Below are 18,545 nucleotides of genomic sequence, written 5' to 3' on the forward strand. Positions count from 1 at the left end.
TCCAGGGAGGGGGCGGAAACAATGCGCGTGAGCAGCCTGGGCGCGTTCAAAGCGTCTCAGGTACAATACTGAAATACCGGAATACCAGTTGTATTCATACAATATTTCTGAACATGATTATCAGATAGATAATACTATATACTCAAAAATAAATGGTATACTATAAATACTATTCGAGCAATTTGTACGACGTACATCATTTTTTAATATTTACATAAAGTGACATGGTATAATAATATTGAAACATTTATTTTTAGCAGGCATTTGTCATATGTGCATATGAAGTGATAAAGTGTAAAATTTGTATGAAAAACCATGTGTGGAGTTTTAAAAAAATATCCAATGAAGGCCATATTTATCCTTGAAAAAACGTCATAATTTCATAGGCAGGAGATTACTGTGAATGTGACTTTATCAAATGAAAGGAAAGACTTTGTAATACCACATAAATCGGCTTGCATCATATCTCATTTCTTTCAGCACACTCAGATCCTGGGGCCCGTCACATCAGAGGGCTCCTGGTTTTTAGAATATACATGAAGTAACACAGCTCGATGACAAGACACAAAACAACTATTAAAATTGATAATCAATCCCATAAAGACAAAAAAGAACCACAGGAAGAAGAAAAACAACTACAAAGAGACTCTAAACTCTCAAAATACCCACAAAGAAAATGATACAAAGGTCTCAAGGATATATTTTTAAAAAAAAGAAAACTCATTCTGCAGTTTCTGTAGTTTCCCTCTTCCTGAAAAACTGAAACAAATAGTAATTTATTGTCCAGTTTTCGTACTTTTGTCTCAAACCTGAATGTGTGACTCATACACAGTACAGCCCTCATAAAGAGCTTGTATTGTTTTCATGCTCCCGTCCCCTCTTTCGCCAGTAGAGGGGCCACGAGAGTAACTAAAGACAGACGGGAAGGTCCTCTGCAGAAACAGCAGGCAGTTGGAAAAATGCCTTTTAAGGGCATAAGATTTGCTGTGTGAGTGCTCGGAGTTGGATGTGTCGCATTGTAATGAGGGCTTTTGAATATGAAGGTGACGCATTGCCATCTGCTTGCGTCACATAAACAGGATATGGTGGCAAAGCAGAGAGTGCAGTATAAGAAGAACCTGAGAGTTAGAAGACCAACCCCGGAGTGCATCCACTGCAATAAAGCCACAGATAACTGGGTCATAAACCTGAATGACTCAGTGAAGTTTTGGTAGCACAAATACTAAATGGAGTTATCATCACTCTTCTGAAGCTCAGCAAAATGAATTAAAGTGCTTCTTAGGCACATTTTCTGGTGGACCTCCACCTGCCTCCATCTGAATTTGAACCTCACTGCCTCTAGGCTTTTGCTTAGTCCTAGAACCACACCTTCCAGATTTTTAGTCTTTCTGCAAGTTTGCTCTCATGTCTGCTTGATTCTGCATTGCTCTACTTCATAGTAAAGACCTACCCACACACATTCACAGTGTGAACTTCTGTTGACTGTAGTGGAACTTAACGGCACCTGCCATAAAGTGTTTAAAGTTGCAAAAACACATTTGGGAAAACTCAGCAGCGAGTCTTTCTCCAGAAACTGTGTCTGGGTTTCTCAAGAACAGGAAAAAAAATCCAAAACCCTTGGTGTGAGCAGTTTCAAGTAGGAAGTATTTGCTTTCTAGTCTCTACATCGACCAATCAAAGGAAGCATGTAACAAGCTCACATTACAGCTCAGCCGAGGGAGACGCCTACTTGTGTAATGTCTATGAGGGCGAGCTTCTTTCTAGGCGGGCGCAGTTCAGCAGAAAGAAAACAGTTTGTACTTCAAAGTTAACGGGGTCTGTGGATCTTTTTACAGTCATGATGTTTGGAAAGAGAAGTTTGATTTTGAGGTGAACTTCAGTCAGGAAGACTCTTACAAATAAACATATAAGTATTAATTATAAATTCAAATAATCTTTGGACGACATGATCCATGTTTCTACAGGGGAAACCAAAAACTGTATTATACCCCCTGTAGCTGCAGCTGATTGATCAAGTAGGGCTTACAACATGTGTATTGCGTCATTCTTTATTGTGTTTCAACACAACAGTGCAGACAGAGTTCTCTAAATAATCCTCTAATAAAGGGAACAGTGGCAAAGTCCAAGTCTTGTTTAGAATTTATACAGCAGCTATTTAAGGCAGCAATCTGCAAAGAGAAATACTACCTTAAACTGTGCAAAGGCCGTAAAGATTGTGTACTCTTATATGCATGCTCATGTACGCATATATGTACTCTTATATGCATAACAGAAGCACAAACACAGACAGAAAAGCTGCAGGAATAACTGTCTTTTGGAAAGTTTTCAGAAATATCTTCTTGGACCTAAAAGTGTTTTTGTGATTGATTCTTATAGAAATATATGAAATATAATATACAGACATTTAATGTGATGCAGGATCAGGAGACATTGTAGGCCTGGGTCATGAAAGGATAATACAAACAATGACGCATTTAATAAAAAAAAAGAAAAAGAAAAAGTGATTTGCTTAAGCAAAATCACTTCATGTACTCATTTGTTTCAGTACGACCTGTTTAAGTCAGGAAGTCTCAGTCTGCGTCAGACTTTACAGAGCATTCTTATTCCCAACGCTCAACCATTTATCACATGCGAGGGGATGTTACGCCGTGGGATGAGAATGTGTTGTAGTTTAAGGAAACAAGCTGAACATAAAGTCGCAGTTTATGGCTCGCACTTCTCATTTCTCCTGAACTGAGTATCAAACAAGTCTGTACACTTTCTCTGTAAACTCGTGGCTGTTAGTGGTTCGGACCAAATCAATCCTGCCAAAGAGGGACACTAGACAGAGCAGGCCTCACTGGGCTGAAGGGGATGGGTGTGATAGCAGTGGCCTTTTATTTTTTAACAGTTTCATTTTCATATGTTGACAGAAGTTTTCATTTTCCCCAAAATGACTGTTGTTGTCCCCCACAAGCTGCTGTTGGGTCTAAAAGTAGACTAGGAGGCCGGCCCTCTCCTTTGGAACCAGCTCCCAGTTTCTGTACTTTGAAGATTGGATCTAAGGAGCTGGACTTCTTTAAGTTTCTTGAAGAAATGTTTCACTTTTCACCCGAGAAGCTTCTTCGGTTCTTAGACCAAATGGTGGAGAGTCCCTGGTATTTAAACCCTAGTGGGAGTTGTCCCTTAAGAGGGTCGTTGATCCACTGACTCATTACAATTTGAAGATTAAAACTTTCCTTTTTAATAAAGCCAATAGTTACAGCTGGATCAGGTCACTCTGAGCTCGGAGTTAAAACATGAAGAGCGATTTCAGTGAACTCTGAGCTGTAGGGCCTGCAGGTACAACCACACCAATTACAATTTATAATCTTGGCTCTTTTTATTTTCTGTTTTGTTTCCTCATTTGTCATACTTCATCCGCCTCATACCTCAAGCAGGTACGAACAGAACCAGCGAAACACACAGTTCATATATTTGCACACATTCCGATAAAAAAAAGAAAAACATGGCTTGATCGCTATCTCTGGCAGCCTGCGTGTTCACTCATCTGTACTGATTCAGCTGTCAGCAAGCTCAGACTTGAGAAGTGAGCCTTATTAGTTCTTCTTTTCTTTTCCCTTTACCCTCTACCCCGTCCTCTGAGCTCAGTCCCTATATGGTAAAAGCGTCACTGTCGAGTGACTGCACGGAAAATCTATCATTTGACTACCAAGTTAGAAAAAAAGAAACCACACACTGTACACTCGCAAAGACTGAAATTCTCAACTTTATCTGCTGTTCTGCGCTTGTTGGATTCGCTTGTACTTTGTGCAGAAGTTACAGCGCTCCCATGAAGTTTTCATTCATACAAGCAGGAAACAGTCGTCACCTGAAGAGGTTTTCTGTTGAGGTTTAAACACAAAAGGGAACTGTGTGTTTGCCGTGCAAACAGTCTTCTTGATTGCTTTGCATCCAAAGCATTTGAATGAGATTTTGGTTTGTTTCTGACAGCTTCCTGTGCGTGTGTGCACGGACCACAATGTGCCAGCTCAGAGCTGTGAGAGAAATGACACCTTGGCAAAAATGTCACTTATGTGAGTATTTGCGTTAACACCAGGCTAATATACCTACACATTTATGAAGAATCGTATCTCATTGCAATTACAATCAGCTTCCTCATTTCGGTACATTCTGGTCTCTGCTGCAGCTCTCGATTCATTCTGAGAGAATCAGGATGCTGCTGAGTCTTTTATGTGGCGACTTCTGCGTGCCGGTTTCACTGTAAAATTTAACCTTGTGAAAAAGCAGAAGAAGAAGAAGAAGAACACCGGTTCCACGAGGCAGCAGACCTTTCAAGGGGACAAAAAAAAATCGCATGCTTGACTTTTGCATGTTGAACTTGTTTCCCTTTACTCTCTACCCCGTCCTCTGAGCTCAGTCCCTATATGGTAAAAGTGTCACTGTCGAGTGACTGCACGGGAAATCTATCATTTGACTACCAAGTTAGAAAAAAAAGAAGCCACACACCATACACTCGCAAAGACTGAATTTCTCAAATTTATCCGCTCTTCTGCGCTTGCTCGTGTAGATGAACTGACCTTGTCAAACACAGGTGTAACTAGGTCCAGTACTCTACTATGTTACATAAGCAGTGTGCAAATTGGCTGTAAATTTTCATCCTACAAGACTAGCTATGAGCCCAGAGTCACCAAACGGCCTTCAACTTCTTTACTCTGGAAAGCGAGGGGGATTCACACGATTCCAGTAGTTTCTAAAACTAAAGACGAAAAAAGCTAAAAGAGAAGAAGAATTATTTTCATGAAGTAGCAAAACAACTACAGAGAAATGTGGATACATGAGTGTAATTAACCACATACAGACAGGACGACGGTATCAGCGATGTGATGGACAAAAACCGCAGATTATCAACAAGATCCGGCAACTCAAACAGCAACAGGCGAATGCAAAGCAGGTTAAACTAGTCTCAGCTTTCAGGTGAGTAACTGAAGCAACTACCTACCCATGCTGACTAACACATGACCAGGGTGATCAGATGTCCCTCTTTATGTGGGACTGCACAAGATTTTTATGCCTTTGTCCCCCTGCCCCCATATATCAAGACAGTGTCCCACATTTCACCAGCTCTGCAGGATGTGCACTTTTCTGGCTTTTACCCGGTGCATGTAAAGGAAGCAATACAGTCGGTCTAATGGGAAAGTCACCAAAAGTCACAGGTTTGCAGTTTTTAATAAATAAGATGGAAACAATCACAAAGAACTGAATCAGCAGTTTACACTGGCAAATGCAGTTTTTGTCTCTACGGTTTCACACAAGGCAAAAAATGGCATGGAGTAGCAGAGCACATCATAGCTGGCTGAAAAAATGCTGAAATTGTCAGATATGGCTTATAAAATATACAACAATGTATGGATTCATCCATATTGAAATCCAGCGATGATTACCAGACAGAAACGCAGCTGGAAGAACTGAAATAAAAGAGAATACAGGAGCGTATAAAGACCATACTTTAGTTTATCTTTATGTTAGCATAGCATGCTAGCATTGCTGACATGTCCGATGTTGTCCCACATAAACATCGTGTTTGCACCCATTTCTTTTTTCTTTTTCTTTTCTTTTTTGGGGGAATCTGATCAGCCTACGCACAACAGATTGGGAAATATACAAGAAAGTTACCTGCACAACATATTTAAACAGTGCATTGAAACGCCAACATTTTCCACACAGGTAAGCATTTTAATGCACCTGAAAATGGTGAGCATTCATGTACACTACACTCATGTGTCAAGCGACAACTCTGTCCCTGTCTGCACGATCCGACCAGGCCGACATTAGGCAGCATGGACATTGTTTTCCCAGCTGCGTGATGCATCCTAAAAGATGTAGCATTATCTATTCAGTATTGAAAAATTATCCATCCATCCACATTGCATATACTCATTCCAACTGCCTGCTTCTCATCAATACATCTTACTTACTCAAAAACTGACACAGACCTTTTTAATCCCGGCAGCGTCCAAACCGGTATGCTTCATCCTAAAGACTCTTATTAGATGTGTGCCCTGGTCAGGATTTGAACCCCAAACTCTTGTGCCAAAGATACTTTCCAGATACACTACTCATGCACCCAAGCAGAGATGGGCAGTAATGCGTAACTGTAATCTGATTACTTCTTTCAAGTAACGAGTAATGTAAGGGATTACTATTGCAAAAAAGTAATTAGATTACTGTTACACTCCAGTACATTTCCGTAAGCATGCTGCGTTACTAAACCGTCGTGATTTTGTTTGTGAGAGTATCTCATGACAGTGACGTACGAGCGTGCAACGTCCATGGTAACAGACGTGTGCAGATCACCAATGGATAATATGGAGTGCAGGAGAGAATACGACCATGCAGCGTTTAAAGTGTGGATGTACTTATATTACTTTAAGTTTATTGTTTAAAAAGTGACAAAAACATTAGCGTCTGCTGTTCACTGCGTGGGAAGAAAACGTCTTTCTACAAATCAAATCAAATCAAATCAAATCACTTTTATTGTCACATCACATGTGCAGGCACACTGGCACAGCACATGCGAGTGAAATTCTTGTGTGCGAGCCCCACAAGCAACAGAGATGTGCAAACACAACAACACAAACGAGCAAAATACAAGAATGGCCAACCTGAAACTAATAAATATATGTACAATATATAATAGTGTATGCATTTCTGGATGTGTATACTAAATATTTTCCTACGTGTGTGTGTGTGTGTGTGTGTGTGTGTGTGTGTGTGTGTGTGTGTGTGTGTGTGTGTGTGTGTGTGTGTGTGTGTATACACATTTTTACAAATTAAATAGTAAAAAAAAAAAAAAAATAATAATAATAATAATAATAATAATAATAAAATATATAAAATATACAGAGTTGAATATGTGCAAAACAAGTGGCATTTATATACAGTGTGGAGTGCATAATGTTGAAGTTCCAGTAGTGAAGCTGAGGTGTCTATGACGTGTTCAGCAGTCTGATGGCCTGATGGAAAAAGCTGTCTCTCAGTCTGCTGGTACGGGACCGGATGCTGCAGAACCTCCTTCCTGATGGAAGCAGTCTGAACAGTTTATGGCTGGGGTGACTGGAGTCCTTGATGATCCTCCCCGCTTTCCTCAGGCACCGCTTCCTGTAGATGTCTTGGAGGGAGGGAAGCTCACCTCCAATTATCCGTTCAGAGCACCGCACTACTCGCTGGAGAGCTTTGCGGTTGTAGGCGGTGCTGTTGCCATACCAGGTGGTGATGCATCCAGTGAGGATGCTCTCAATGGCACAGTGATAGAAGGTCCTGAGGATGCGGGGGCTCATGCCGAATCTTTTCAGTCTCCTGAGAAAGAAGAGGCGCTGCTGCGCCTTCTTCACTGTTTTGTTTGTGTGTACTGACCACGTAAGATCCTCAGCCAGATGTACTCCAAGGAACCGGAAGCTGCTCACTCTCTCCACAGCAGCGCCGTTGATGGTGATGGGGGTGTGTACTTCTCTGCACCTCCGGAAGTCCACTATCAACTCCTTTGTCTTTGCGACGTTGAGGGTGAGATGGTTGTCTTGACACCAGTGGGTCAGGGCGCTGACCTCCTCCCTGTAAGCTGTCTCATCACCGTTGGTGATAAGACCCACCACTGTAGTGTCGTCCGCAAACTTCACGATGATGTTGGAGCTGTTAGTGGCTGTGCAGTCGTAGGTGTAGAGTGAGTACAGGAGAGGGCTCAGTACACACCCCTGTGGAGCACCAGTGTTCAGTGTGATGGGGGATGAGGTGATGCTGCCCAGTCTGACCACCTGGCGTCTGTCAGACAGGAAGCTAAGGATCCAGCTGCAGAGGGAGCTGCTCAGTCCTAGATCCTGCAGTTTCCTGTCCAGCTTCGAGGGAACGATGGTATTGAATGCTGAGCTGTAATCTACAAACAGCATCCTCACATACGTGTCTCTCTTCTCCAGGTGTGACAGGGCAGTGTGTAGTGTCAGGGCTATGGCATCATCAGTGGACCTGTTGTGGCGGTATGCAAACTGTAGAGGGTCCAGTGAGTCGGGTAGTGCAGAGCAGATGAAGTCCCTGACCAGCTTCTCGAAGCATTTGCTTACGATGGGGGTCAGGGCTACAGGTCGCCAGTTGTTCAATGAGGAGATGGTGGAGGATTTGGGTACAGGGACGACGGTGGCCATTTTGAAGCAGGCTGGGACTACAAACAGAGAGAGGGAAAGGTTGAAGATGTGCGTGAACACTCCAGCCAGCTGAGCCGCGCATGACCTGAGGACGCGGCCGGGAATCCCGTCCGGACCAGTAGCTTTGCGTGTGTTCACCTTCCCGAAGCACTTCCGCACATCCTCCTCAGACACAGTGTGCGCACTGACGTCATCCGCGGTGCGCACACTGTCCGGTCTCATGGTGTTCGCTGTGTCGAATCTAGCGTAGAATACGTTTAGATCCTCACACAGAGAGGCCGTGGTCTGCGGTGTGCTGGTTTTCCCTCTAAAGTCTGTGATCGTGTTTAGTCCCTGCCACATACTCCGAGGGTTGTCAAACTGTTGCTCCACCCTGTCCCTGTACTCACGTTTGGCTGCTTTGATCGTCTTCCGGAGTTGGTACAGCGAAAAATTAAACTTCAAATCTGAGCAAACACGGGAATGTGACATTCACAGAGAAACCCCCGGATCCCCCCACTGACATGACGGCTGCTGCACCGGGCAAACCTCCACCCGTCCCACTCCTGCTAAACAGGTGACAATAGATTTAAGAGCGACAGGACTCAGTGCTGCTGAGTCTTTGATTTTATTTATTTTACTCATATCTATTTGAAAGACTGAGTGTAAACACAAACCATTGTTTTATTTTATGTGTTGGAATCTGCAGGAAATAGGTTTAAATGTTAAACAAATTCTTCAAGTCAAAGAATGTTGCATATAATTTAATTTTTGCTTGATGCATAAAGTTAAAAGATTAAAACTAATAAAACAAGTTTTAAAAAGACAATTTTTCATTTGATTCAATTTTAAATGATGGATTATGGAGAAAAAATAGAATTGGGCTGAAAGGTCTGTTGCTTTATTACGTATTCACCCCGTGCCTTCTGAGGGGTAGATCTTAGCTATGCAGGGGTTACCACCACCCACACAGTGCACAAGGGCTATACATTACTGCGCCGTGCTGTATAGAGTCACATTTAATGTCCATTTACTGTCCAGGAACATTGCAGTGGTCAAAATGATAACTGGGGGCATCAGAATACAGTCAGTGAGCACAATAACAAGGGCTGTAGCCATCTTTTGTATACAGTTTGTGTTCAAGCCCGAGAGACTTTACAGCAGAAACTATGTTTACAGCCTGATTTCAGCAGCAGGTGTAAGATCTGCAGAGTGAGAGAGCAGCAGAGCTGCAGGATATAAAGAACATATTCGACTCGGCTGGTTATGCACGAAATGATCAAATGCTCCTTTTTAGAGGCTGAGATAAAAGAGGTCTCTACAACAGATCACTGTGTGAAGCTATGAATGATTTTAACATAAAAAAAAAACGAAAGACAAAAAAATTCATCTTGTAATCGATGTGGTTTAAAGAGCAGAGCCACTCCCATCCGTCTCATAAAGAGCACAGAGGCAGTTGACCTTTCGCTGTGACCTCTGTGGCCTTCACAAATGAATAACTGCTTTAGCAGATGTCACTGATCCACGAAGAGGCGAGAGTTATGGTTTAATTAAAAGGAAATAGACGTGGACGCCACATGAGCGACTGGAGCGATAGGAAGAGGCAGAACCGAGGGAGACGGCAGAACGCGGGTCAGCAGCAGCATTATGTGAGATGATGCTGTGGTTCGACACACTGGAGGGGGAGAGATACGTGTTGCCTAAATACAACTTGACTCGTTCACCCATTCACACAGATTCACACATGCACAAGCGTTTTTCTATCTGACGTTGCCCAAATGCTTAGCCGTGCACACTGGAGCAGCCGGGGATCGAAGCACCAACCTCCTCTACCTCCTGAGCTACAGCCACACCTACACATACTCTAATTGTTATTGGCACAGAGACCCAAGTAAGTGGATCTTGTTCTTCATGTGAATGACAACAAAGAGTCCCCGATATCCTTGATGTCCTCGGAGCCTCTTTTTGTCCCGACACATTTGAACCCAACGACAGATGAGCTTCGTAACAATTATTTTGAAATCATTTGAATAGCTTTTAATCTCCCGCCAGAGGCACAGGCATCCACAACCTTTTCTGATGAAGGCCTCGATGAAGACTTTCACATCTTTGCATGCTGACTCCACAGTCAGCAGCAAATACAACAGAAGAGCCAATTTGTTAAAGGCTTAAATAAGACACGCTGTACCTGCCACTCCCTCAGGAGGTTCAAATCACTGCCACAATTCTTAATGTATGAGTTCACAAAGCTACTTTTCTAATGTGTTTTATTTAATCAAATTATAAAACATAAATACTTCATTTCTTTAGGAACTGTTTGTTGAAATCTGAAGAAAAGTTAACACTTTTTCACATAAATGTTTCAGAGATGGGTTTGTTTAATTGTCTTTTATGAGCGCTGTGAGCTTTCATTTTCATAACGGTACAGTTTGTTTTCAGTCTCTTTGAATCTGTGTTGGGCCTTTAGACTGGAGATCTGACTGAATGGTAGCACTTGTATACAGTAAACAGTGACTTCAGCATTTGAAGTTCTGGAGAAGAATTCCCCTTATTTGTTTTGGATGCAAATTGTTTATATAGGGTGGCTTAGAAAGCTCGACACTCTGAAATGAACACATGCAAATAGACAAAACACAAGCAAGTCAGGAAAACAGCTTTACTAGTTTGGGAATCCAGCTGAATACAGGGAAGAGCAACATGCCGATGCTTCCTGTTTGTTTTAATCTACATTCCACAGCATCCTCTAGGATTCCCGGGAGATTAATATTTCGTGACTTTTCTTAAACTATTTGAAGACTTTGTAAAGTTTAACCATTTTAACCTCATCAGATTTGGGCTTTTGCATCTTTGCATCTCTTCCTCTGCTCGGTGTAGATCGGTCAGCCTTCTTTGAAATAGCATCTCCAGCAGGAAGCCAGCTACATATTTCAACTTCCTCACACACAGGCACAGATAAGGACGTCTGCTCAGTTTCAATTCATGTTCAGCTGTTAACAGGGGCTTCCTAGAAATGCAGCAGTGGAAAGAAAAACTGAAATGACTCTCTTTATCATAATCTTTGCCATATCTCTTGTTTATTGCTGGCTGTAAGTCTTAATAGTTGTTTTGTATTGTCCCCGTGTTTCTGAGCCTCTTCAGCTTCTACATATCTGCTCTTCAGTTTGCTTCCTGTTTTGTTTTGGAGATTAGTTCCTCATGAGGCTTTCTGTGTTTATACTTCCTACTTTGTTCATTTCCTGCCCTTATTAGAGTCTGGTTAGGTTTACCTGTCCATTATTAGTTATATCCTCTGTCTTTCTTGGGCTCTTATCTCTATTCTTGTTGTTGGACTTGCCTGCTTCATCATGCAGGGCTGTTTAGGTAATATTTAACTGAGTATTAAGAAAAACATTCTGTATAGCCACCCCGCATTTCTTTATGTTTTACTAGGAAAATGGGGAATAGGTGCAATAAATGAGAAAAGATACACTGAAAAACAGTTTGTAAGGCAAACACAGAGTTCAGTATTTGGTATGACTGCCTGGGGAGGCTGGAGCCTGTCCCAGCTGTCTTGGAGTGAGAGGCAGGGGACACCCTGGACAGGTCGCCAGTCTGTCGCAGGGCTAACACACAGAGACAGACAACCATTCGCACTCACATTCACATCTATGGGCAATTTAGAGTTTCCAATTAACCTGTCCCCACTAACTGCATGTCTTTGGACTGTGGGAGGAAGCCGGAGTATCCAGAGAGAACCCACAAACATGCAGACTCCACACAGAAAGATCCCAGCCTGATGGTGGAATTGAACTCAGGACCTTCTTGCTGTGAGGCAACCATGCCGCCGTGCTGCCCTGATTTTAACCAAACATGTCAAATTTAAATTCATCACTCTGTCAGACCTGCTGACACTGATTTTAAGTCCAGTTCTTGTGTAGTGAGGCATACCTCAGCATTTTCTCCCTGTTTCCTTCTTTACGAAGGGTCAGTGTGTCTTTGTCCCGTTTCCCTCCCCTCAACTCCAGCTGGTCGTGCAGGCGGCCGTCCCCCCTGAGCTTGGTTCTTTGGGAGGTTTCTTCCAGTTAAAAACAGTTTTTCCTTCCAACTATTGCCAAGTGTTTGCTCAGAGGGGATTGGTTGCTTGTTGGGGTTTTCTCTGTATTATTGTCTTTACCTCACAGTATAAAGCACCTTAGGACAATTGTTATAAATAAATAAATAAAATAAAATTGAACTGAACTGAACTGAATCAGCTGAGAGTCCAGATGTATCGACTGTAGATCGTTTTTACACCAGCTGCTTCTTCTTTTGTCCTTCCCTTGTTCAGTTTTCTGCTAACAGCTCTTTGGGAATCACCTCGTTGGTGCAAAAATACTATTTTATTTCTGTGACAGTGTGCTGTGTTAGGTGTTTTCTGTAGAATCATCTCAAAATGGGAACAAATGATGTGTTTTTCAATTTAAAATTGATTTCTTGTAGGTTTTCACATTTTCATCCTTTGTTAGGTGCTTTTCTTTCTGTTTTTACTTGAATGATTCGTAGGTCAGTAGATGGCTTAACAAACAAAAGAAGACATTCCTCTGCAAACGAGGAACGAGGTCTGGGCTGAAAATCAGTAAAAAAGCAGCTGATGTCCAAAGAACATTTTTGAAAGACCTTCAGAAAACTGGAGAACTGTTGCTCGAGGCCGCTTTTTAAAAACATTACAAGAAAGTCTGGCTCCTTGGAAGTGAAATACAAAGAAATGAGGGGGTACCTAAGGAGATTTGGACAGTGCTGTTCGTTTCTGTTTTTCACCCACCAGCCTTTCCTCGGACCTGTTCCAGAAAGCAGAAGCAGTTTACTGAAAGAAGTAGCGCTAACTTAAATCCCAGGTCAGTTGCCAGGGTGACAGACTTTGTGAAGCTAACCTGTTTGCTGGCAAACTCAACAAGATCTCAGCTTCTTTCACACTCCTGCCTTCCTGCGGAGCCTGGTGGAGTCGTCTGACACATACACTTGCTATTAAAGCACATACAGGAATGCATGAAGCTGAAGAAGCTTCATTACTCGTGCACTCGTAAATTTTTAACTCAGATTCAAAACGTTTTCCTTCAGTATATTTTTTAGCCTGATTAAATGTTCATACAAAAGGTCTTTTGGAGGCTGATCAGTGATCCAAAATTTGCATCCAGACTTTGTTTATAGCGAGGAGCAGCGCTAATCCACACATCTCCTTACGTGGAACGCCTGACTCCAAGCAGCTTTGGTGACAATGACAACAGACATTTGCTTACTTTGCCCAGCTGTCTACTGTGGCTGTCTTTAACTGTGACTGAGATGAAAAGCAAACTAAATTTTATAAGAAACAAGTGTAACAAATCTGCACCTTTTTCTTTAGTTTTCTGTAAATCAGACTGGATTTTGCTCACATTTTGCTAGTGAGGGAGGATTCAGGGTCACCTGGTCCAGCCCTAACTATATGCTTTAGCAAAAAGGAAAGTTTGAAGCCTAATCTTGAAAGTAGAGATAGTGTCTGTCTCCTGAATCCAAACTGGAAGCTGGTTCCACAGAAGAGGGGCCTGAAAACTGAAGGCTCTGCCTCCCATTCTGCTTTAAGTTCATAAAGATGAAATGAATATTGACTATCTCCATCGATAACAACAATCTGTTTAAATTTTTCCTTTCATATATTTTGGTTTCACCACCTTGTCTTTGTGTCATGACTTGTGCTTTAAGCTCTATTTGTGTAAAGCAGAGTTGTTGTATCATAATAATTACTGGAACTGTATTTTTGCCTGTCATGTGACAGGTGATGAACTGATGATCGGTGGTGATAGAGAAGCAACAACAAACTGACATCACAGCAAACAGACGCCTGACTGTCGGCCTGTGTTCAGTGTAAAGGCCCTCTGTAAACAGATGCTCATTTGAGGTGGGAGAATGAAGCGGCCCTCAGCTCGTTAGTCTCTGACAAAGATGTCTCTGTGCCAACGCCGCGCAGCGCTGGCACACAGTAGGTCTGAGGACAGACTCATTCACGCTCGCATTCCCCCCTCTGTCTCCCTGTCTTTGCTTTTCACATGGCCTGGAAGAATCTGAAAAGAGAACCGCCCCACCTCCCACCCCCGTTTGCTTTGCTCACTCGTGTAAATTTCGATCTCCATGCTCCCCTCACCCCCCTTCTTCGGCCTCCCACCAACCATTATCTCTCTTCCCTCTTTTCGTCTCAGTATGATGAGGTTTCCAACATCTTCCTGGTCTATATTTCATTTACGCTTCCAGAAAGGCCGTTCTTGGGTGACAAGAAACCAAAAAGAAAAAGAAAAGCTCAGAGGTTGGAATGTCTCATGTTTGTAATCTGAAATTCAAATAATAGTCTCGGACATGCAAAAGTGATCACTGGGTATAAGTAAAGGGCTGCACCACCTGATCCAAGACCAAAGATTGTCTGTAGACCGCAAGCAGGCATTCGTCAGCTGTTAGATGTGGTCGGCTGGAATTACTTACATTGGCCCAAATGTAGCCCAGCCACATCTAACACCACAGTTACTTTGACTGAGGATCACTCATCAGAGTTCTGCAGAGACGCAGACTTATGACCCTCAGGGGGCTGAGAAAGTCTCCGAATCCTGAGCCACATATCCAGTTTCTGACTCATCCCTGCAGTGGAACATCTCATATTTATCATTTTTGGCACTGTCCTTAAAAAAGCTTTTCAAATGATGATTACATTTTTAAAATCTGTTAATTAACTGGTATTCCAGCTATGGAACGCTGGTTGGTTTCCGGTGTTCCTGGGAAATACTTGCTGGCTTCTACAATGGGAACATGAAAGTGACAGAGCTGTGAGGATCCTGCTGCTAATAAGAGTTATCACTACACTTATTACTGATTGAGGCTACATTTGGAAACACTGACACCACTTTAAAACGATGGAAAGCATAAAACATGTGGTGTGGCAGAAGATGAGTTGAGATGAGGATTTGTGTAGAGCAGATGAGTTCATCGGGAGTAACACGAGCTCCCTCTCTCTCCCAGGGTCCCTGCCTGCCTCTTTCTCTCAGATGTTATCACACAGGCATCTGAGTCTGTTTGGATTTAGGCCTCCGAGCTGTGACGAACCAAATGTTCAATCAGTCCAGCAGCACTTACAACAAACTGGGACAAAAGGAGCCAAACGTTAAAAGCTTTAATGGAAAACTTCAAACTAAATGTCTCGCAGAGTTTCTCTGAGTCTGAGATCCGCACTGATGCCAACCGTCTGAGCCTTTCAGTGTTCAGAGACGCTTGTGGTGTGTTTAAATTTAAAGCTGGGTTGTTTTTAAGAGCAGCCCTTTAAAATAACCAGCAACCACAGCTACCTGGGAATAAGCAGGAAACAAATGAGAAACTTCTAGTTAATTATTAGTTAATCAGTAACTGCTGATAAAAATGTATCCAGATGTAAAGTAGCTAATCATTAGTTAAGGGGGACCTGTTTAGCTCTGTACCTTTGTTCTTAGTGGTTTCACATGATACACTGTAACTTTCATATGCAGGGTCTTGGTGCCTCAGTCCATGTCTGAACACACTGCTTTAGCTTCCTTCACCCTCACGTTAAAACAACTTTATTCTGAAGGGCTCCCACTCCACACTGCAGTTCCCCACATAACCACATCATGGATATCTCCCGTCCCGTCCAAAAGGAGAAAAACCTGTCTGAACAGAAAAAGAGGCCGAGGGATTACCCGCACAAACGGTGACCTGATTCCTTATTAAAATATGAGCGTGACAGAAAACAAGGAAACACGCAGTAAGTTCCCTTTTATGATTACGTAGTTGTTAAACAACTTCAGAACAAACTGGGAGCTAGTTTGATTCCTAATGGATAACTACACAGCAGATAATGATGATTTACTACATGAGACGAATTGACAGGCACTATTAACTTATGACTCATTCAAAAGAAACTTTATACGCACATTATGTGTTAGAGACAGATCTCAGTTGTTCTCACTTTCCTGTTTAACGTGCAGTCATGTTAAAAATAAAAGTTTCGATTCTAAAGTTTTACATATAAGGACAGAAATAACAATCGTGTGCTGCAGGTTTGTCACATGGTTGTGGAGGATTTTTGGCCCACTCTTCTTTACATTGTTGGCTCAGTTCACTGAAGGTTGCAGCACACAGCATCTCAGTCAGGTTGAGGTCTGGACTCTGGCTCCACCATCTTTTCTTTTTCAGCCGTCCTGTTGGAGATCTGCTGCTGAGCTTGGATCACTGTCCCGTTGATGACTCGGTTTGGTCTGAGCTTTAGCTGCGGGACACGCGGCCTCACATCTGACACTTTGGTATACTGTGACTGCAAGGAGGCCAACTCATCATCCCTCCACCGCCGTGCTGACAGCTGGTATGAGGTGTTTACTTTTCTCCAAAGGGACAAAGGACATTCCGAAGGACATCTTCCTGGTAACCCTTCCAAACAAGCCATGTTTGTACAGCCTTTGTCTAATTGTACTCTCATGAACTTTAACCTTTAACATGCTAACTGAGGCCTGAGATGGAGCTCCTTGCACAGGCCGACCTTGGGGTGAATTTGCTGGGACGTCCACTTCTGGAAAGTTTGCCAAGTGTCTTGAATGCTTGGACATGGCCTGCTTCTGCAATTTGATTTAGTTTTTGTGAAATACATAAATAAATATGTAATGTGTTGTAACTCGTCTGAGGTTGTTTTTATTTATTATGTTCCAAAACATAAAAGTATGAAGTGTTATGACACTGGAATAGTCTGAATCATTGCTTGAGCTGTTAAAAGGCAGGAACTGATGTTTAAGAGGTGAATAATTAAAGAATAATTAATTTTCAAAGAGACAACAGCATCATGACATAAACATTTAGATATGTGGGGTGAGTGGAGGACAATTCCTGCCTCTCTCTCTCTCAGAGCACATGACTTGTGTGGGCTGCTGTGTTGAGGAGGTCTGAAGAATGCAGGAAGGACTGGAGTGCCAGCTCTGCAGGGACTGATCTGACGGTCCTTGTTCAGACTCCTACAGTCCTGCATGCTGGTACAGTGGCTCAGTGCTTAGCAGTTTGCTCACAGTAAGAGAGAGCTGCGTTCAAGCTCGACCCGTCTGTGTGGAGTTTGCAGCTTCTCCTGTGTTTGTGCAGCTTTTCTCGCAGAGCCCCGGCTTTTCCTGTTATCAAAAATATCCTCAGTTAACGCTGCTTGTCTTGGCCAGGCACACTCCAGAAAAGGAGTTGTACTTCCTGGTTACAGGAACATTTACACACACGCACAAAAAAAAATCCCTCTCTGAAAGAAAGCGATAGATGCTTGTGCATGCTTTTACCTTTGGCCCCCTCCGCTTGGAGCTGTCAGAACATGCGAGACACAAAAGTGAAAGGAAGAAGAGGCCAACAATCGCAACACCACTGTGGAAGTCACTGTGCACAAAACTGAACCAGTGCAATTCTAACAAACTGTTTTTCTTTTTTCATTTGAGCGTTGTTAATTAGTCGGACTGAAGATTTTAATTAAAAGGGAATGGGTCATGGTTCTCGTGCACTGTGGGGGAAAAGTAGGAGCTCTCCGGAGGAGTAAAGTCCATAAACGCTCCGGTCCATGATCCGGTATTTGTGCATAAAGCTGTGCTGTGGGTCTCTAACAAAAGCTCCGAATGAGAAATGTTTGACTCATTTCAGGCTTGTTTTATTTATTGCTGTGTTGGTGTGAATGTTCCTGTGGAGGGGTCATCTGCAGCCGAGACTCTTTTACCTACATGTCTGGAAATCTCTTGGGGGTGTGGGGATAAACATAATCCAGCAGCCGAGGATCAGAGGGGGAAATCCCCCAGCAAATCAGCAAATACCAAAATCACCTTCTTTAAACCGCCAAACCAAACCAAAACCTTTAAACCAACCAAACACACAGATCCAAACTGGTTTTTTTACTCTTGGATCTGTATGGTGTCACTAAGAGGTGATTTCCTGTCTGTGGCACAGAAGCCCCACCCACCCTCTTCTATTTAAGGGCCCTTTAAAGAGGGAGGAGCTCGAATCGCTTATGTCAGACACATGAAGAACTGTGGGGCTGCACCCAGCACCAGCATAAGATTAAACTAAACTATGAATTTACAAAACTAGAAGAATCCCTGTATGGAGTTAGCGCTGAGCAGAGCGGGTCCTCTTTAAAGCAGCGCCACAGCCTCTGTGTTGGGTCTATTTTAAGCAGCATTCACACAGAGACGTGGGGAAAACGCTGACAACCGTTTAAAACCTTGTGGGCAAGAGAACTGAAAATAAAGGAAGAAACTTTATTGCACTACACAACAGACACATGTGGTTCCTCCTTGTATGACTTCATTGACCTGCTGTAACAAGTCTGCTGTGATAAAGGCCCATCCACTCATTTTTAAGGCAAATTAATCTATATCTTAAGAGAATCAGCTT

Source organism: Rhamphochromis longiceps, linkage group LG7 (genome assembly GCF_057381845.1).
Source record: "Rhamphochromis longiceps isolate RC_006_pf linkage group LG7, R_longiceps_female_GT1.1, whole genome shotgun sequence".
NCBI classification, from domain to species: Eukaryota; Metazoa; Chordata; class Actinopteri; order Cichliformes; family Cichlidae; genus Rhamphochromis; species Rhamphochromis longiceps.